General features: G+C 55.7%; 1 long non-coding RNA gene across 1 annotated transcript; it reads left to right on the forward strand.

Moving 5' to 3' along the window:
* Positions 1–9,294: 9,294 nt before the first annotated feature.
* LOC135287474 (uncharacterized) lies at positions 9,295–12,633 on the forward strand. The gene is made up of 2 exons (XR_010351156.1): positions 9,295–10,577; positions 12,455–12,633. It is a non-coding gene; the product is annotated as an uncharacterized LOC135287474 (long non-coding RNA).
* Positions 12,634–15,741: the final 3,108 nt, after the last annotated feature.

Below are 15,741 nucleotides of genomic sequence, written 5' to 3' on the forward strand. Positions count from 1 at the left end.
GCCCTGCCAGGCCAGCAGGGCGTGTGGCCACAGCGCCAACAGCGCCGCTGGCAGGGAGCTGTGCCGCTGGCGCCGTGACAGGCTCTGTGTTCCCAGGCATGGCCGGGCGGCACCTGAGGGGGAAGAGGGAAGAGCTCCAGCTCATCTGTAGCGGTGAGTGAGGGCAGCGGGCTGGCAGCGGGGGCTGGCGGGGGCAGCTGCGAGCCCTGCCCCGGCTAAGGAGGGCTCTGCTCCCTGTGCGGACCAGGGTCGGCGTGGGCAGAGCACACAGAGATTTCAGGGCCACCTGGGGCATTCGTGGCCAGCAGCTTCGGGCTGAGCCCCTTGGTCCCTGCTCCCTCCTGGCCATGGCTAGAGCGGGCTGGGATGGCCCTTGCAGGGGGCTCTCCTCGGGTCCCCTCAGCTCTGGGATCTGACCATGGCTCTGTTCCTCTCTCTTTCAGCCCTTGAACACCTGGCAGAGGACATCAGCAGTGCCGTGTCAGACGCGGCACTTCAAACATTGGATGTCCTCCGGGCACTACAGAGTAAGCGATACTCTGTCTTCCAGAGGCTGCAGGATCAGCTCTGCAGGGCATGGAGGACACGGCCTCGTCTGTCGGGGCTGGGCTGCCTGCGCTGCTGGAGCCCTGCAGAGAGCTGATCGCAGCGGCTCTGGCTGCTGGGGCCACCCGAGCCAGCGGGGATTTTCTGTTTCTTTAGTATTGTTCTTTTCTTCTTTATTTTTTTTTTTTCCTGTAGCAAATGAATATAGATGTGTTGTAATAGACAGACTCCCAGGATCTTTCTTTTGCTGCCCAGGGTCTGCAGGGCATGGGGGAAGAGGGGGAAAAGGGTGCTTGGGCTCAGCAAGCTGCCCAGGTGTGCAGTGTTGCAGGGAAAGTGGCCAGAAGCCCCTTGGCCTTTGGTGGTTCTGCTGAAGCCTCTGTGCTGCCAACAGAGTGGATGGGCAGGGGCCGGAGGTGCTGGACCCCTGTGAGACCAGTGCCTGGAGATGGCCACAAGCCCTGTGGCAGGCAGGAACCGCCATCCATGTCCTCCTGGCAGTGTGTTGCTGGCTGGATTGCTGAGGGCTCCCAGGTGCCTCTTGATGTGGCTCCTCTGGAGCTCCTGTGGGGCTGCAGTGCTGCTGCTGAGCAGCTTGGCCGGGCTGGGGGAGACCCTGAGGGGACTGGGCCACCAAGGGATGAGGGGCTGCAGGAGCCCTGACAGGACAGGCAGTGGGAAGGCACGAGAGAGATGTGTGAGGGACTGGGTGGCTGTAACGTTGGCCCAGGGGTGTGGGTTGGAGACAAAGGGACCACTCACCCCAATGTCCATGTGGCAAACAGCGTTTATTCTCCAGCCCTTCCTTAGAAAGGGCCTTTGAAAAACCCAGTCTGGAAAATGTCATTGGTCTGATCTCTACGCCCCTTCAGGTTCTGGCCAGTGAAATGCTGCAGCCTTGGGAGAGATGTGAGTGGGCGAGGCCCTGTCCGTCACACCAGGGGCTGGTACAGTCACACAGTACAAGCCAGCCTGTGCTGTGACACACGGCAGCAGAGTGCAAGGCACAGCTCCGGGTGCTCCCCGTGAACCTCAGCTCTGGGAGCACTGTCTGCCCAAAGCTCCAGGGGCTGCAGTGGGAGCCCGGCTGGGCTCTGCCCAGGAGCCATCTTGCAGGGACAGCTGAAACAGGGAGCATTCAGCTGCCACAAACAGCCAAGCCAGGGCTGCAGGGCAGCTGCTCCAGCCCGGACTGCACTGCTGTGTGCTGTGCTCTGGGGCTGGGGCTCCCCGCACAGGGGACTGGACTGGTGTGCCAGAGGAGACAGAGTATCTTCAGCTTCAGCCTCACTGAGGTGGGTGTGTGGGCTGGGAAGAGTGGGCCGGCTCAAGGGGATTCACAGAGCTCATCCTGCTGCAAGGACGAGGAAAAGGGAGTGGGAGCTCAGCAGTGAGGAGAGCTGAGGGCTGGAGAGTGGCTCTGAATGAGACTAAAATGCCACTGGACATCTGAGACATTGCTGCTCCTCAGCCAGTGACAGGATGAGTCCCTAAGCCTGGGGCTCAGCCTTCCTCGTAGTGAGGGGCACCAAGGAAGGCAACAGTGTGATGGAGACTGCCATGGGCTGGGAACTCACTGGGGGAAAAGAGGGAGCAGTTGGGAAGTAAAAGGCAGGTGGGGGAGAGAACTGTTCACAGAAAGGCCGAGCTACAACTTGAGCAAGCTGAAAAATGTCATTTGGGGTCATCCCAGATTGATTTCATTTCTGAAGCTATTGAACAAGTTTATTTTTTGGGGGTGTCATGTTTTCCCTTGGAGATGTACACTCTGCAAACTTGAGCTGTGTTGCCAAAATGCTCAAGCAAGTCTGTGCCGCAGGTGACACCATTTCTTCTTTGGCTGATTCTGGCCTGGTGCTGAGCTCCAGCAGAACCCTGGCAGAGCCCAGAGCAGCCTCAGCACCCGCAGAGCCTGGCTGCAAGGAGAGAAACCAGAAGCTGCCCGTCAGCTGAGGGCTCCTGTCCCCTTGTTCCAATGCCTGCAGTGCCCAGGCCATGCTGGCTGTGCCCAGAGCTGTGTCCAGAGCTGTGCCCAGAGATGCCCATCACTGCTGCCTTGGGGAGCAGAGCAGGAGGGCAGGACACATGCCCAGCCTGCAGCCAGCCATGGCACATCCAGCCCTCAGCACCTGCCCAGAGTGGGATGCTCCTGTGTTCGCTGCCATCTCCCAAAAGCTCTGATCCCACCCTGCCAAGCAGACAGGGACCCACCTCACGCCATCCATGGCTGGAAGAAAAGCTGGTCCCAAACGATGTCCTCAGCCTTCTCCAAGGGCACGGCCCTTCCACGCCACAGCTGCTCCCAAGCACTTCCCGATCCAGATTGGACCCCACCTAGAATGCTTCATCTAGAAAAACAAACAATAAATTATTGAAAAGAGATTACAGACAAAAGGGGAAAACAAGAAAAAAGGTAAAAAATTGTATCTCTGTCAGGGCCTTGAGGAAGGCCCAACCCCTACATGCTAGGGAAAAACCCAGCCATGGGTGAGGGAAGCCCACACTTTCTCTCTTCTCTCCTGCACTGCCCCCCTCAATAACCGTGATCCCAAAGTAAACAAAGGCAGTGGAGCGGCCCAAGCCCTTCCTTGCCTGCACAGCAAAGCAGCCCCAGCACAGGTTCTGGAGTCCCACCTCTGCTCCCACCATGGGGGTTTGTTTGTGTCGGGCTGGCTGCCCCAGCCCCAGCCCCAGCCCCAGCCCAGGCCACGATGGGTGCTGGGGGCTGTTGGCAGGGCCAGGAGCCCACTCCCATTTCGTACCCAGCCCATCCCCCAGCCTTGCCAAAAGCAGCTGGGCAGCCGACTGAAGGATCAGCTGCATCCACCCCTGCCAAGTGGGAACCTTTGGTTCCCAGCCAGGCTGGGCAATGCCCAAATCTGGGAGCATTTCCCTGGGTGTGGACTCAGCTGCAAATTTGCTGTGGAGCCTGGCTTTGAAGAAGGTGCCACAATTGAAGTCCATCATCTTCAGCTGGCCAGTGGCCAGGTGGAGGAAGGAGTTGTCATCCTTGATGTCATCCTCGCTGTCTCCAGCAGCAGCAGCATTCCCACCCAGTACAGCTTCTCCAGGGGCTCCTTCTCCTTCCCTGGGGTGAGACCAGGCTGTCAGGGCTCTGCCCAGGGCCCCAGCTGTCAGGGAACCAGGACAAGCAAAACCTGCTTGAATGGCAGCCACCAGTGCTGGGCAGAGCAGCTCAGCTCTAGCACAAGGGCTGCGTGTTCCCATTTAATGACCCCTGGGCAGTGACACAGGCAGGACAAAAAAGTCTGTACAGTGACACAGGCAGGAAAAAAAAGTCTGGGTTCCTTTGCTTCTCATTGCCAAGGCATGTGTGGAGCTCTAACTTACCCAGGCCCAGGATCAAAGTGGGCCTGTGGCTCTCTCCCTTCTTCTATGGCAGATGAATATCCTGCACCCAAGGATCACAGGGCTTTTCTAAGTCCAGCATGGATAAACACCGCCTGATCAGATCTTGGCACTTTGGGCAGAGAAACCAGAAACTGCCCATCAGTTGGAGAAGGCTCCTGTTGGCTTTGCCCCACTATTCACATGTCCAGGCCATGCTGGATGTGCTCAGAGCTGAGCCTAAACTTTCCCATCAATTCCCTGTTTTGGAGGAGAGCAGGACACGTGCCACCTCCTCAGCAGCGGCCAGAGCGGGATGCTCACCAGCCCGCTGCTCTCTCCCAGCACTGGTATTCCCCCCGTGCCCAGAGATGAGGATCCACCTGGAGAGAGCCGTTGTGGCAGCGAGAGCTGATGGTCCCAGCTGATGTTCTGGCCCCTCCTGAATGGGTGCTCCCCACAGACCATCTGGTGCAGCACGATGCCCAGGGACCAGATGGTAGCTGGCTCACCATAGTACCAGCCCAACTGGGTCCATTCTGGGGGGCTGTATGACCATGTTCCGATGGAATACAGATGGAGTTCAGCAGGGGAATGCTGCTGCTCCCAGAGCCTGGCCCCAGCATCCCTGGGCGTGTGGGGGCTGCACCAGTGGCACACGGGGTGACCCACTGCTCTCTGACCAGCACCTGGGACTGGTGTACAGACTTAGGGTTGGAAAAGAAGCCACTGGTGTCAGAAGAGGGCAGCGGAAGCCCTGGCAAGGCCCAACCATGACAAGGAAAAACCTACTCAGTGCTGGGGAAAAACCATGTCTTCATCCTCCCTGCCTGCATTGCCCCAAAAAACATTATGAACCCAAAGTAAACCAGGTGAGTGGAGCAGACCACAGCAGTTCTCACCTGCACGCAAAACTGGCTGGGGCACTGGTTCTGGTCCCCCCTCTCTCTGCTACCCCCACGCACAGGTGTTTTTGTCAGGCTGGCTGCCCCAGTCCCAGCCCCAGTCCTGGGCAGAGTGGTGGGCAAAGGCTGCCAGCAGGGCTGGAAGCTGGCTCCCCACCCAGCCCTGCTCAAAAGCAACTTGGCTAAAATCTCAGTGCATGAAGGACAGCAAAAGGCAGAATCCCTGCTGCCACACCCATTTTGGGCTGTGAGATGTTGGGCCCTGAGATGCTGTGACTAGAAGCACACCCCTGCGTGGGCTCACCTGCAAAGTGAGTGTAGGCTGTGTCTTGCAGATAGGCGCCACAGCCAAAGTCAATCAATTTGGCCTGCCCGGTGGCCAGGTCCACCAGGATGTTCCCTGGTTTGATGTCCCTGTGCAGGACCCCTCAGCCGGTGCAGTGCCGCATGGCCTCCAGCACCTGGCGGAACAGCTGCCGCGCCACCTCCTCGGACAGGAACCCCCGTGCCCGAATGAAATGCTGCAGGTCCTGAGACCGCTCTGGCCACTCCAGCACCATCAAGATGTCTTTGGGGAGCTCAAGCCACTCCAGCAGCTGGACGATGCCAGGGAAGCTAGTGGACACCTTGTCCAGCAGCAAGATCTCCAGGGGTGCGCTGGTGCCATCGGGCTGTGGGAGGAGCACGATGCCATCAGTGGGGGCTGATGCTGTGCCAGGGCTGGGGAGCCCCTCACCCAGCCCGGGATGCTCTGTGCCCTGAGCTGGTCCCACGCCCGCTCCCCCTCGAGGCGTCCTGGCGGCTTCCACCCTGCCGGGCCTCGGCTCATCCCCACCCAGCACGGCCCGGCTTCTGCCGCTGGCCCCGCTCACTCACCGGCTGGCCCCAGTGCCGGATGCAGTTCCGTGGCACCCTTTTGGTGGCCACCTGCAAGCCAAGGGCAGCAGCGGGCTGAGATCGCCTGCTGAGCCCTATCCACCTCCTCCTCCTCCTCCGCCCGCCGCTGGCCCCACCATTCACTGGGGCGCTGTCCGAGAGCGACATGGCCACAAAGATGCTGCCAAAGACACCGCGCCCCAGCAGCGAGCCCAGCCGGTACTGCTCCTTCAGGCCCTGCTGCGCCTTCCCTGCGGGCAGGACGCAGCTGTCAGCGCTCGGCCTGGAGCCAGCAACGGCCCCGAGCGCCCCTCACCTGCCCCAAGCCAGCCATCCCCAGGCGTTTGCCCTTTGGAACGGGACACGGGAGCCTTGGGGCCGGCGGCCGCACTGCCGAGCGGCGGAGCTCGGACTGGGAAAGCCGCAGTGGAGGAGATGGGAGCGGCTGCGCTGCCTGTGTCCTCCGTGGGCCCCAGGAGGAGCCAGGGCTGGGGCTGGGGCCGGGGTCGGGGTTGGGGTTGGAACTGGGCTCAGGCCAGGCGGAGGCAAAGGGCAGTGATGCCGCCCCAACTCCAGGCACTGATGCCCACGCAGTAGCACCACCGCCTATACGGCCAGAGTCAGGCAGAGGCGAGACTGTGGCGGGACACATGGGGCGGGGGATGGGGCAGCCCCTCCCGGGGCTGGGGGCAAGCTGGGGGTATAGCCCGGCCCAGCACGGGGAGAGAGAGAGACTGGGAGAGAGAGGGGACACCGGGAAAGGGAGACCGGGAGAGGGTCTGGGACAGCAGGAGAGGGAGAGGACAAGCAAGAGGGAGTCGATAGAGTCGCTTCTTTCACTGATTTCACTGCTGCTGCCGCTCCTGCCGCAGCTGCCGCTGCAACTGAAGCACTGTGGCCATTTGTACCCATGTCTGTTCATCCATTGCCTGTTTGCCCCCGCGCCAAGCCCCACAATCCCAGGGGCAGCCCCTGAGCCTGTCCAAACACGGGAACTTTGCCGTGTTCAGCCAAGAGTCTGGACTCCTGCACAGCGGCACAGGAATCCCTTGGTCACTGCTGTGCATTGTCCCTGCTGAGGGTCAAACACTATCAGAGCACATTCCCTGAATGCAGAATTTGTACCTGACCCAAGCACTGCACTAATCTCTCCAGCACTGCTTTCCAAAAAATACAGGGGAAGGAAAACAGTGTGTAGGTCATGTTATTTTAGATTGTCCAAAACTTGCCAAGTCATGGATCTTAGAGGTGAGATCCATTTGGAATTAATGGGAAGGAGAAGTAGTGCAAGATGGAAAAGGGGAGCATAAAAATAAATAAAGCATCTTAGTTTGTTTCTTTCCATTCTTATTTCATTTCTAAAAAGATGTTTCACTTTTCTCAGAATCTTCTCCACAGTCCTGTTTGCTCTTTCCAAGAACCTTTCCTGGAGAACGAGGAGCAGCTTCTGTCACAAGATGTGCCACCAACTGCAGCTTCTCTTGGCTTTCCCCGCCGTGCGTGCAGCACAACTCTTGCAGCAAAGCAGGACAAATATTTAAAAACTTAACAGCTTCTTCTTTCTTTCCCTTGTGGGCTGGCCAGTTGTGTCATTGGTAATGTTTTCATTGTTACTGTTCTGCCCTAAGAAAACATGACGGGCTTCCAGGAATTGTTAGAGAATGCAAGCTTGACTGAATGCAGAGAAAGAATCTCCAGAGCCTGCAGCCAGAAATGGAGAGCTGTGTGATAATCATTCCAACATCCCCATGGACATCTTGAAAGTGACCTAGAAGATGAAAATGGGCTGACAGACGGAGTTTGTTTCTGGGTTCAGTTCAGATGCTTCTACATCTCATGCATTGCTATAAATCACAAGTACAATCAGTTCATGGAAAGCACCAGAACAAGCTGGACCTCTCAGAAGATGACTGAAAGAATCTGATAAGGAGAAATGCAGGGAATTACTTGGTGAACTTTGCCTGTAAGAATGGTCATTTTCCCTAAGGATTTCCAATCCATTCCCTTCGCTGTTGTCCTTCCTAACAAAGCCATTTTCATCCCAAATTCCCCATGAAATGAGAACCCTGAGCTTGTGGAAGTGCCTGAAAGATGCCCTGTTCCTCTGCAGGGACACTGAGGCTGAACCAGGAGCCTGAGCCCTCTCTGGGGAAGCCTCCTCCGAGCTGGAATTTGTGGAATGGAATCTCCCATGCTGGGAGAGGAGGAGGAGGGGGAGAAGGCTGGGCGCTGTGTGGCAGGAGCAGGAGGTTTGGGCCGCAGGACATTCCGTCTGCGCCGCTGCCCCACAATGGGCGGCCGTGCCCGGGGCTCTGGGCCTGGCCCCGCGTGCGCTGAGCTCCCGACACTGCGGGAGCTCCCCAGGCTGGGCTCAGGTTCCCGCTGGGACTGGGCAGCAGGCTGGGCTCCAGCTGGGACCAGCAGCAGCTGGAAATACCTCTGGCCATCTCCATTTTCTGCTGCTGCTCAGAAGAAACAATGAAGTGAGTTAAGAAGTTCTGGTTTTGTTTTCTCCTGGTGGATTTTTTCATTTGATTCGACACTCCAGAGGCAATTTCTGTCATGGCCTCTGTCAGTTGATTCTATTCCAGCAGCAGCAGCAACAGGGCTGTGTTTGAGCACTGCAAATGTGGCCTGTGTGGCTTTAATTCTTCTTGACTTAGTGCTCAGGTACTTGTGAGCATTTCAAGATCTGCTAATCATGATGCCTGTGACAAAAAGCCTGAGTCCCCCATCTCAAAAGCACTCTGGGAAATACTGGTCAAAAAAGGCAATTGCAGTTTTACAGCTCAAAGTCAAGTGGCAAGCAGAAGAGGGACAAGAGCAGCCATGATCTCCAATTCTCAAGGCAAAGGCAGCAGCAGCAGTCTCCTGCTGTCAGCTCAGAGTGAGTAAAACAGCGCTGAAAACAGTGCTGGAACCCGATCCTTTCCTCCTCTGAGGGCTGGCTCAGGGCAGCACAGGCGGGCCCTGAGGAGTCAGGGCTGTGTGTGGGTGCTGGTTGCTCTACTCCAGGATTCAGCTGGAAAAAGCCCTTGGAAGCCGAGGCAGGAGCAGGCGGGAAGGGGCTGGCGCTGCTGCTGCTCCTGCCCGGGAGCCCCGGCTGGGCCGGGCCGGCGCCCGCTGCGCTGCGGCTGCTGCTGCTGCTGCCAGAGCCGGGCGGGACTCGGGGACAGCGACGGACACGGGGGGACAGCAAAGGCCTGGCGGCTGCAGGGATGTTGGTGCTGGGGCCAGCGCCAGCACAGAGCTTCAGCCCACAATTAACCCTGAGGGAAACGCTGAGGAAAGGCTCCATTTCAGCCTTTCTTTACTGGTCGCTGTGAAGGGACCAAAATCAAAGGAGAACAAGCAGGGCCTGACCCCTTCTCCTTTGGGAGGAGCCCCAGGCCTGGGGCTGTGAGGGGCCATGAGGGGCTGTGAGGGGCCATGAGTGGCTGTGAGGGCTGTGAGGGGCCATGAGGGGCTGTGAGGGGCCATGAGGGACTGTGAGGGGCCATGAGGGACTGTGAGGGGCTGTGAGGGGCCATGAAGGGCTGTGAGGGGCCATGAAGGGCTGTGAGGGCTGTGAGGGGCCATGAGGGGCTGTGAGGGCTGTGAGGGGCCATGAGGGGCTGTGAGTGCTGTGAGGGGCTATGAGGGCTGTGAGGAGCTGTGAGGGGCCATGACGCAGCATGAGAAGCCATGAGGGGCTGTGAGGAGCCATGAGAGACTGTGAGGGGCTGTAAGGAGACGTGAGGAGCTATGAGGATCTGTGCAGGGCTATGAGGTCTGTGATGGGCCATGAGTGCTGTGAGGGGCTATGAGGGGCCGTGAGGGCTATGAGGGGCTATGAGGAGCTGTGAGGGTCCATGAGGGCCATGAGGAGCCATGAGGGGCTGTGAGGGGCTGTGAGGAGCCATCAGGAGCTGTGAGGAGCTGTGAGTGCTGTGAGGGGTTGTGAGGAGACATGAGAGCTCTGAGGGCTGTGATGGGTCATGAGGGGCCATGAGCTGTGAAGGGTTGTGAGGGGTCATGAGGAGATTTGAGGGGCCATAAGGGGCTCTGAGGGGCCATGAAGGGCTATTAGGGACCTTGAGGGGGAAAAAGGTCCCTGAGAAGCTGTGGGAGGCCAGGCACTTCATGGAACCACGGGTCAGTTATTACACTGCAGAACCAAGGAGACTGCTGTTGAGCGTTATGAAAGCTCATGGAACCAAAAGTCCATTGTGACATTGAGGGACCTCATGGGATCATGGAGAACATTACAATAGTTTGTGACCCTTTGGAACCAAGGGGCCATGTGACAGTGCAGGGCTCCATGGAACTAAGAACTCATGTAACAGTGAGGAGCCCAATGGAATCAAGGCGCCATTCCATATTTCAGGGCCTCATGGAAGCAAGGTGCCCTTGTGACACTGCAGGACCTCATAGAATCCTGGAGACCATTCTGACACTTTGAGGCCGTGTTGAATCAAGGGGTTTGCAGGGCTTTGTGGAACCAAGGAGCTCTCTGTGACACTGCAGGGCCTCGTGGAAGCAATGAGACCATTCTGGCATTCTAGGTCCCCATGGCACCAAGGGGCCATTGTGACACCAATGGGTCCCCAAGGAAGCAAGGGGCCAGTGTGCCACAGCCAAGCCTTGTGGAACCAAGGGGCCATTGTGATCCTGGGGAGCCCAATAGAACCAAGGGACCATTGTGGCACTCTGCACAGTCCCATGGAACCAAGGAAAACCATTTTGACACTGCAAGGCCTCATGGAAGCAAGGGGCCATTGTGGCACTGCAGAGCCAAGGAGACCATTGTGATATCACTGGGCCTCATGGAAACAAAGATCTCTTGTGATACTATGGGGACTTGTGGAACCAAAGGGCAATTGTGATGTTGCAGGGCCCCAAGGATCCAAGAACATGGAACAGGTCTGGTTGGCTGGGCCTGACTGGTGCAGCTGAGATGGCATGTTGAGGGTTGCTTCTCATCTTCCCCTAAAACTCTGGAGTTCTGTGCTTTCCTTCCAGTGGGAAAGAACTCTCCCTCTCCTCCAGGGGTTCATGGCTGAAATTGGGATTCTACCTCTATATCTGATTATATCTGAAGACTGTTCCCATAGGAAACCTGCCAGCAAAGACAGCTCTGGATGGCCTTGGCATCTTGGGGGCCACCTCTTACCTGCCTTCAAAACACTGGAGGGATGTGTTTTTCTTTCCATTGAAAAAAGCATCTTTGAAGTCCAGGTGTCTATGGCCACAATTGGGAATCTGCCTCCAAAATTCCTTATATCCAAGGATAGCTCCCAGACAAAATCTGCCAGGACTGTCCAGCTTCCTTTGGCTTCCTGAGGGCCAGCTCTCATCTGCCTGTGAAACACTGGGGCTCTGCCCCTGCAGCCACCACCTGCACACGCCCATGTTCTTCTTCCTGCTCAACCTGGCCCTCAGTGACCTGGGCTCCATGTGCACCACTGTCCCCAAAGCCATGCACAATTCCCTCAGGGACACCAGCACCATCTCCTACAAAGGATGTGCTGTACAGCTCTTTCTGTTTATCTTCTTCAATGGAGCAGAGTATTTCCTCCTGACCATCATGTGCTTTGACCGCTACGTGTCCATCTGCAAACCCCTGCACTATGGGACCCTCCTGGGCAGCAGAGCTTGTGCCCACATGGCAGCAGCTGCCTGGGCCAGTGCCTTTCTCACTGCTCTGCTGCACATGGCCAATACATTTTCCCTGCCCCTGTGCCAGGGCAATGCCTTGGGCCAGTTCTTCTGGGAAATCCCACACATCCTCAAGTTCTCCTGCTCCAAATCCTACCTCAGAGAACTTGGGCTTATCATGATTAGTGTCTTTTTAGCCTCTGCATGCTTTGTGTTCATTGTTTTCTCCTACGTGCAGATCTTCAGAGCTGTGCTGAGGATCCCCTCTGAACAGGGACAGCACAAAGCCTTTTCCACCTGCCTTCCTCACCTGGCCATGCTCACCCTATTCCTCAGCACTGCAGCCTTTGCCTACCTGAATCCTCCTCCATGTCCTCCCCATCCCTGGATCTGGGGGTGTCAGTTCTGTACTCAGTGGTGCCTCCAGCCCTGAACCCTCTCATCTACAGCCTGAGGAACCAGGAGCTCAAGGCTGCAGTGTTGAGAGTGATGAGTGGAGGTTTCAGAAACACTGAACTGCTGGCCAGTTTCTGCAAATCTCTTGTAATAGAAGTAATTTTAGATACTGCCTTGTTAGTTTCATTTTGGATGCCCTATTTCTTTGTTTTCCTTCTTAATATTGTCCACAAAGAAATGCCGTTGTTTGTGCCATTGCTCATTTTGTTTCTCTCCACCTTCCCTGTGGCCACAGACTGTGTCAGTGAGGGGCTGCACTCTCAGTGGTTTTAAATGAAAGAAAGTATTTCCCACCAGAGATGCCCTTTTGTTGCCTTCTCTGGAGCTGCAGCAGCAATGTCTGTGTGCAGAGCTGGGGCAGATCAGTGCTGGCACAGCAGCTGTGCCCAGGAGCAGCAGCAGCACTTGGTGTTGCCAGTGCTGCTCTCGTGCGCCTGCCCTCTCAGGATCTCCTCTGGTCAAGGTGAGCCCGAGGTGTGTTAAAAGTCTCTTTTTCCAACCCAGCTGTCAAAGAAGGAGTCAGAAGTCTTCAGCTTGCGTTCTTAAGGTTGTTTATTATTTCTTATCTAAAGCATTTTCTGTCTGGCCTGCCGAGGTCTGTTCAGCAGGTCAGTCCGAGGCACGCTACTCTGCCCTGAGGCGGTGCAATCTCTTTATACTAAAAACTACATGTACTTTATTTGCAGTTATTTTCCATTACCTATCATCTATGTTGGACAGTGACTTTCTACTTTACACCAATCCTACGGTGCTACCATCACCAAGAAGATGGAGGCTAGGAAGAAGAAGGAAGAAGAACAGGAGAACGCCCAAATCCCTCCATCTTGTCCCCTGGACCCCCATAGTAAAATTCTTCCAAATTCTACCTTTCACCCTGTGACAACTACTGTTATGCTGCTTAAAATTTTATGACTCGTTATTCTTCATATAAAGTTGGTAATTTGCTCCATGGGTGGAACTCAAAGCCGCAGGGGTCTTTGGCTGCATGCCAGGATTCCTGAGCATTGTACATCCTGATGTCCCGCGTGTCCCCAAATTTTGGGGAGGGCGTGCTCCCTGCTCACGGGGTGTCCCCCCCAGGAGCTGCAGGCGGCGGCGGCGCAGGTCAAGGCTGCACACCCCGGGGTGATGGTGGAGGCCAGTGGGGGCATCGTTTTGGAGACCCTCCCCCAGTTCTTGGGGCCCCACATCGACGTGGTGTCCATGGGGTGTCTGACCCACAGTGCCCCCGCCCTGGACTTTGCACTGTGGGGGCTGGAACCCTAAAATCTATCCCAGGACCCTGAAAACCCACCCTAGAACCCCCAAAATCCAACCTGGGACTACAAAAACCTACTCCACAACCCCAAAACCCAACCTGAGATGCCCAAATCAATCCCAGGGAGAGCAAAACTCACTGTGAAAATCCAAAATCCACCCTGGGAATCCTCAAATCCCAAAGGTCCCCCTGCTGAGGGGATTGTAAAATCTGGCACTGAGTCCTCCTATCTGCCAGAGGCACCAGTGCCTGAGACCTTCCCACATTCTGGGACTCCAAAATCCATCTTGGGACTCACAAAATCCATTTTGGACCTCAAAATCTATCTTGGAACCCCTAAATCAATTCTGGAATCCCAAAAATCCACCGTGGGTCCCTCCAAATCCTACCCTGGGACCCCAAATCTCCCCTGAGACCCCACAAAGCCCACCCTGGGGATCCCAAATCTCCATCCTGGGGTCCTCTCACTCACCTCCCCCCTCTAAGGTGGACCCAAAATTCCATCCTGAGGTGTCCCCTTCCCCCGTTTCTCTTTGTACACCCAAATAAACCCCTACCTCACTCCCCCATGTCCCTCCAGTTTTTTCAGGGTGCCACCCTCAAAACCCTCAGGTTTTGCACTCGATGCAAAACCAGCCACTTTAGAACCAACAAAAGGGGGGGGTGTGACCACTGACCTGTTGAGCCCCTACTCCAAACCAGTGTCAGTTCTGCTGCTCCGTCTGGGATGGGCCTTTTGTAAGGAACTCCCATCTCCTCCCTGAGTATTTGGAATGAAAAATAAAAATCCTTTGCCTTGATGTGGGAATTTGCACCTGGGGAATGAGCCCATAGTTGGGACAAGAGTTTAAAGGGCTCAGACCCAGTTTAGGCGTCCCAGATCTCAGTTTGAGGGTCCCACACCCAGCTGGAGAATCCCAAACCCCTCTTTGAGGGGCCCAAACTCCAGGTGGGTGGGGGGGTCCAGACCCATTTTGGAGAGCTGAAACCCCAGTGTGAGTATCCCAGATCCTGCTGGAGGGCTGCAGACCCCCATTTGGGGGTACCAGTTCTCAGTTTGAGAGTCCCACACCCAGTTTAAAGATTCCAGATTAAAGCTGGAAGGTCTCTGACCCCAGTTTAGGAGTCCAGGTCTTGAACCCTTAATTTGAGTGATCCAAACCCCAGTTTAGGGGTCCCAGATCCCAGTTTGAGGGTTCCAGACCCACCACCAGCACACCTGGCACCACCACAACACTGGGAACTGGGATCAGGGGAGAAATCCTGCTGTAAATCACAAAATCAGCATCTGATTCCTGGCCTGATCCCGCCCAGCTCCATCACACCTGTGTGTGCCCACCTGCCCACAGGTACCTTTGGGATTGCTCTAGGTGCAGTTGGTGCTTTCTGAAATAATCCACAATTTTACACCTAAATCTCCCCTGGAGTCTTTCTTTTGGATGATTTTTGGGATTAAACAGGAACATTGCAGCTCTCTAGGATGTGGGAATTCGTCAGCCTGAATTGCCAGACCCTTTGAATGAGCAGCATGAGATACTGGAACTGGGAAAATCCCAAAAACCACCTCAAATTTAACACAGGTGAAGGGAAAGATGCATTGATCACATTGGATTTACCTTTCTCACTGTACTGCGCAGCAATGGGAATTATCTCTTCCAGAGTGAATTTCCAGGTGCTGACTTCAAATTCCTTCTGTTCATCTATCAGTTCTGGGATTAAAACATAACAGGGGAAAAAGAGGAAAAGGTCCCAAAGACCAAACTCTATTCCTGCAGAGAACCTGCCTCAAGATCTGAGTAATCACTCAAACTTACATAATTACTCAAAATTTTTCAATGACTCCTAAAAATGGAGCAGCTCCAAAATTATTCCACTCCCACTCCAAATGGCTCAGTTGCTTCCAAAATGATTAAAAGGGCTGGTATTGAACCAGTATGGGACCAGTAAGAACCAGTATGGAAACAGGAGGGGATTGGTACTAGACCAGCACAGGACCAGTATGCAGCCAGTAGGGCTAGCATGGGACCAGTATGACACCAGGATGGGACCAGTACTTGACCAGTATTGGACTGATGTAGGACCAGTACAGGGCAGTGTGGGACCAGTAGAGACCAAGCCAAGCAAATGCAGGACCTTTATGGGACTGCTGCTGGAACATGATGGGCCAGTGCAGACAAACACAGGCCAGTACAAACCAGTAGGAGCCAGTGGAGAACAGCACAAACCAGTGTGGGAGCAGTGCAGGCCAGTACAGCCCAGTGTGAGGGCTAGTGTGAGCACTGTACAAACACTGTGGAGCAGTACGGCAGCAGCATGGGGCCAGCAGAGCCCTGCATGAGCCAGTGCTGGATTGTACTGGACCAGTATGGGAACCAGTAAGGAGCTGTATAGGCCACTACAGGCAAGCACTGGGCCAGTATGAGAGCACTGTGGGTGACTGCAGGAGCAGAATGTGACCAGTACAGGCCAGTGTGGGACCAGTACTGGAGCAGGAATGGGCCATTGCAGGACCAGTATGGAATCAGGATGAGAGCAGTGAGGACCCATATGGAACCAGGATGGGACCAGTACACACTGGTACGGAACAGACCGGGACCAGTAAGGGAACATTAAAGACCAGCACAGGCCGATAGGAGACCAGTACAGGAGCTGCACGGGACCAGTACAAGCCTTTCAGTCTCACTTCCTGGAAAAATCCTGGAAAAGATTTTCCTG

Source organism: Passer domesticus, chromosome 29, assembly GCF_036417665.1.
Source record: "Passer domesticus isolate bPasDom1 chromosome 29, bPasDom1.hap1, whole genome shotgun sequence".
Taxonomy (NCBI): Eukaryota; Metazoa; Chordata; class Aves; order Passeriformes; family Passeridae; genus Passer; species Passer domesticus.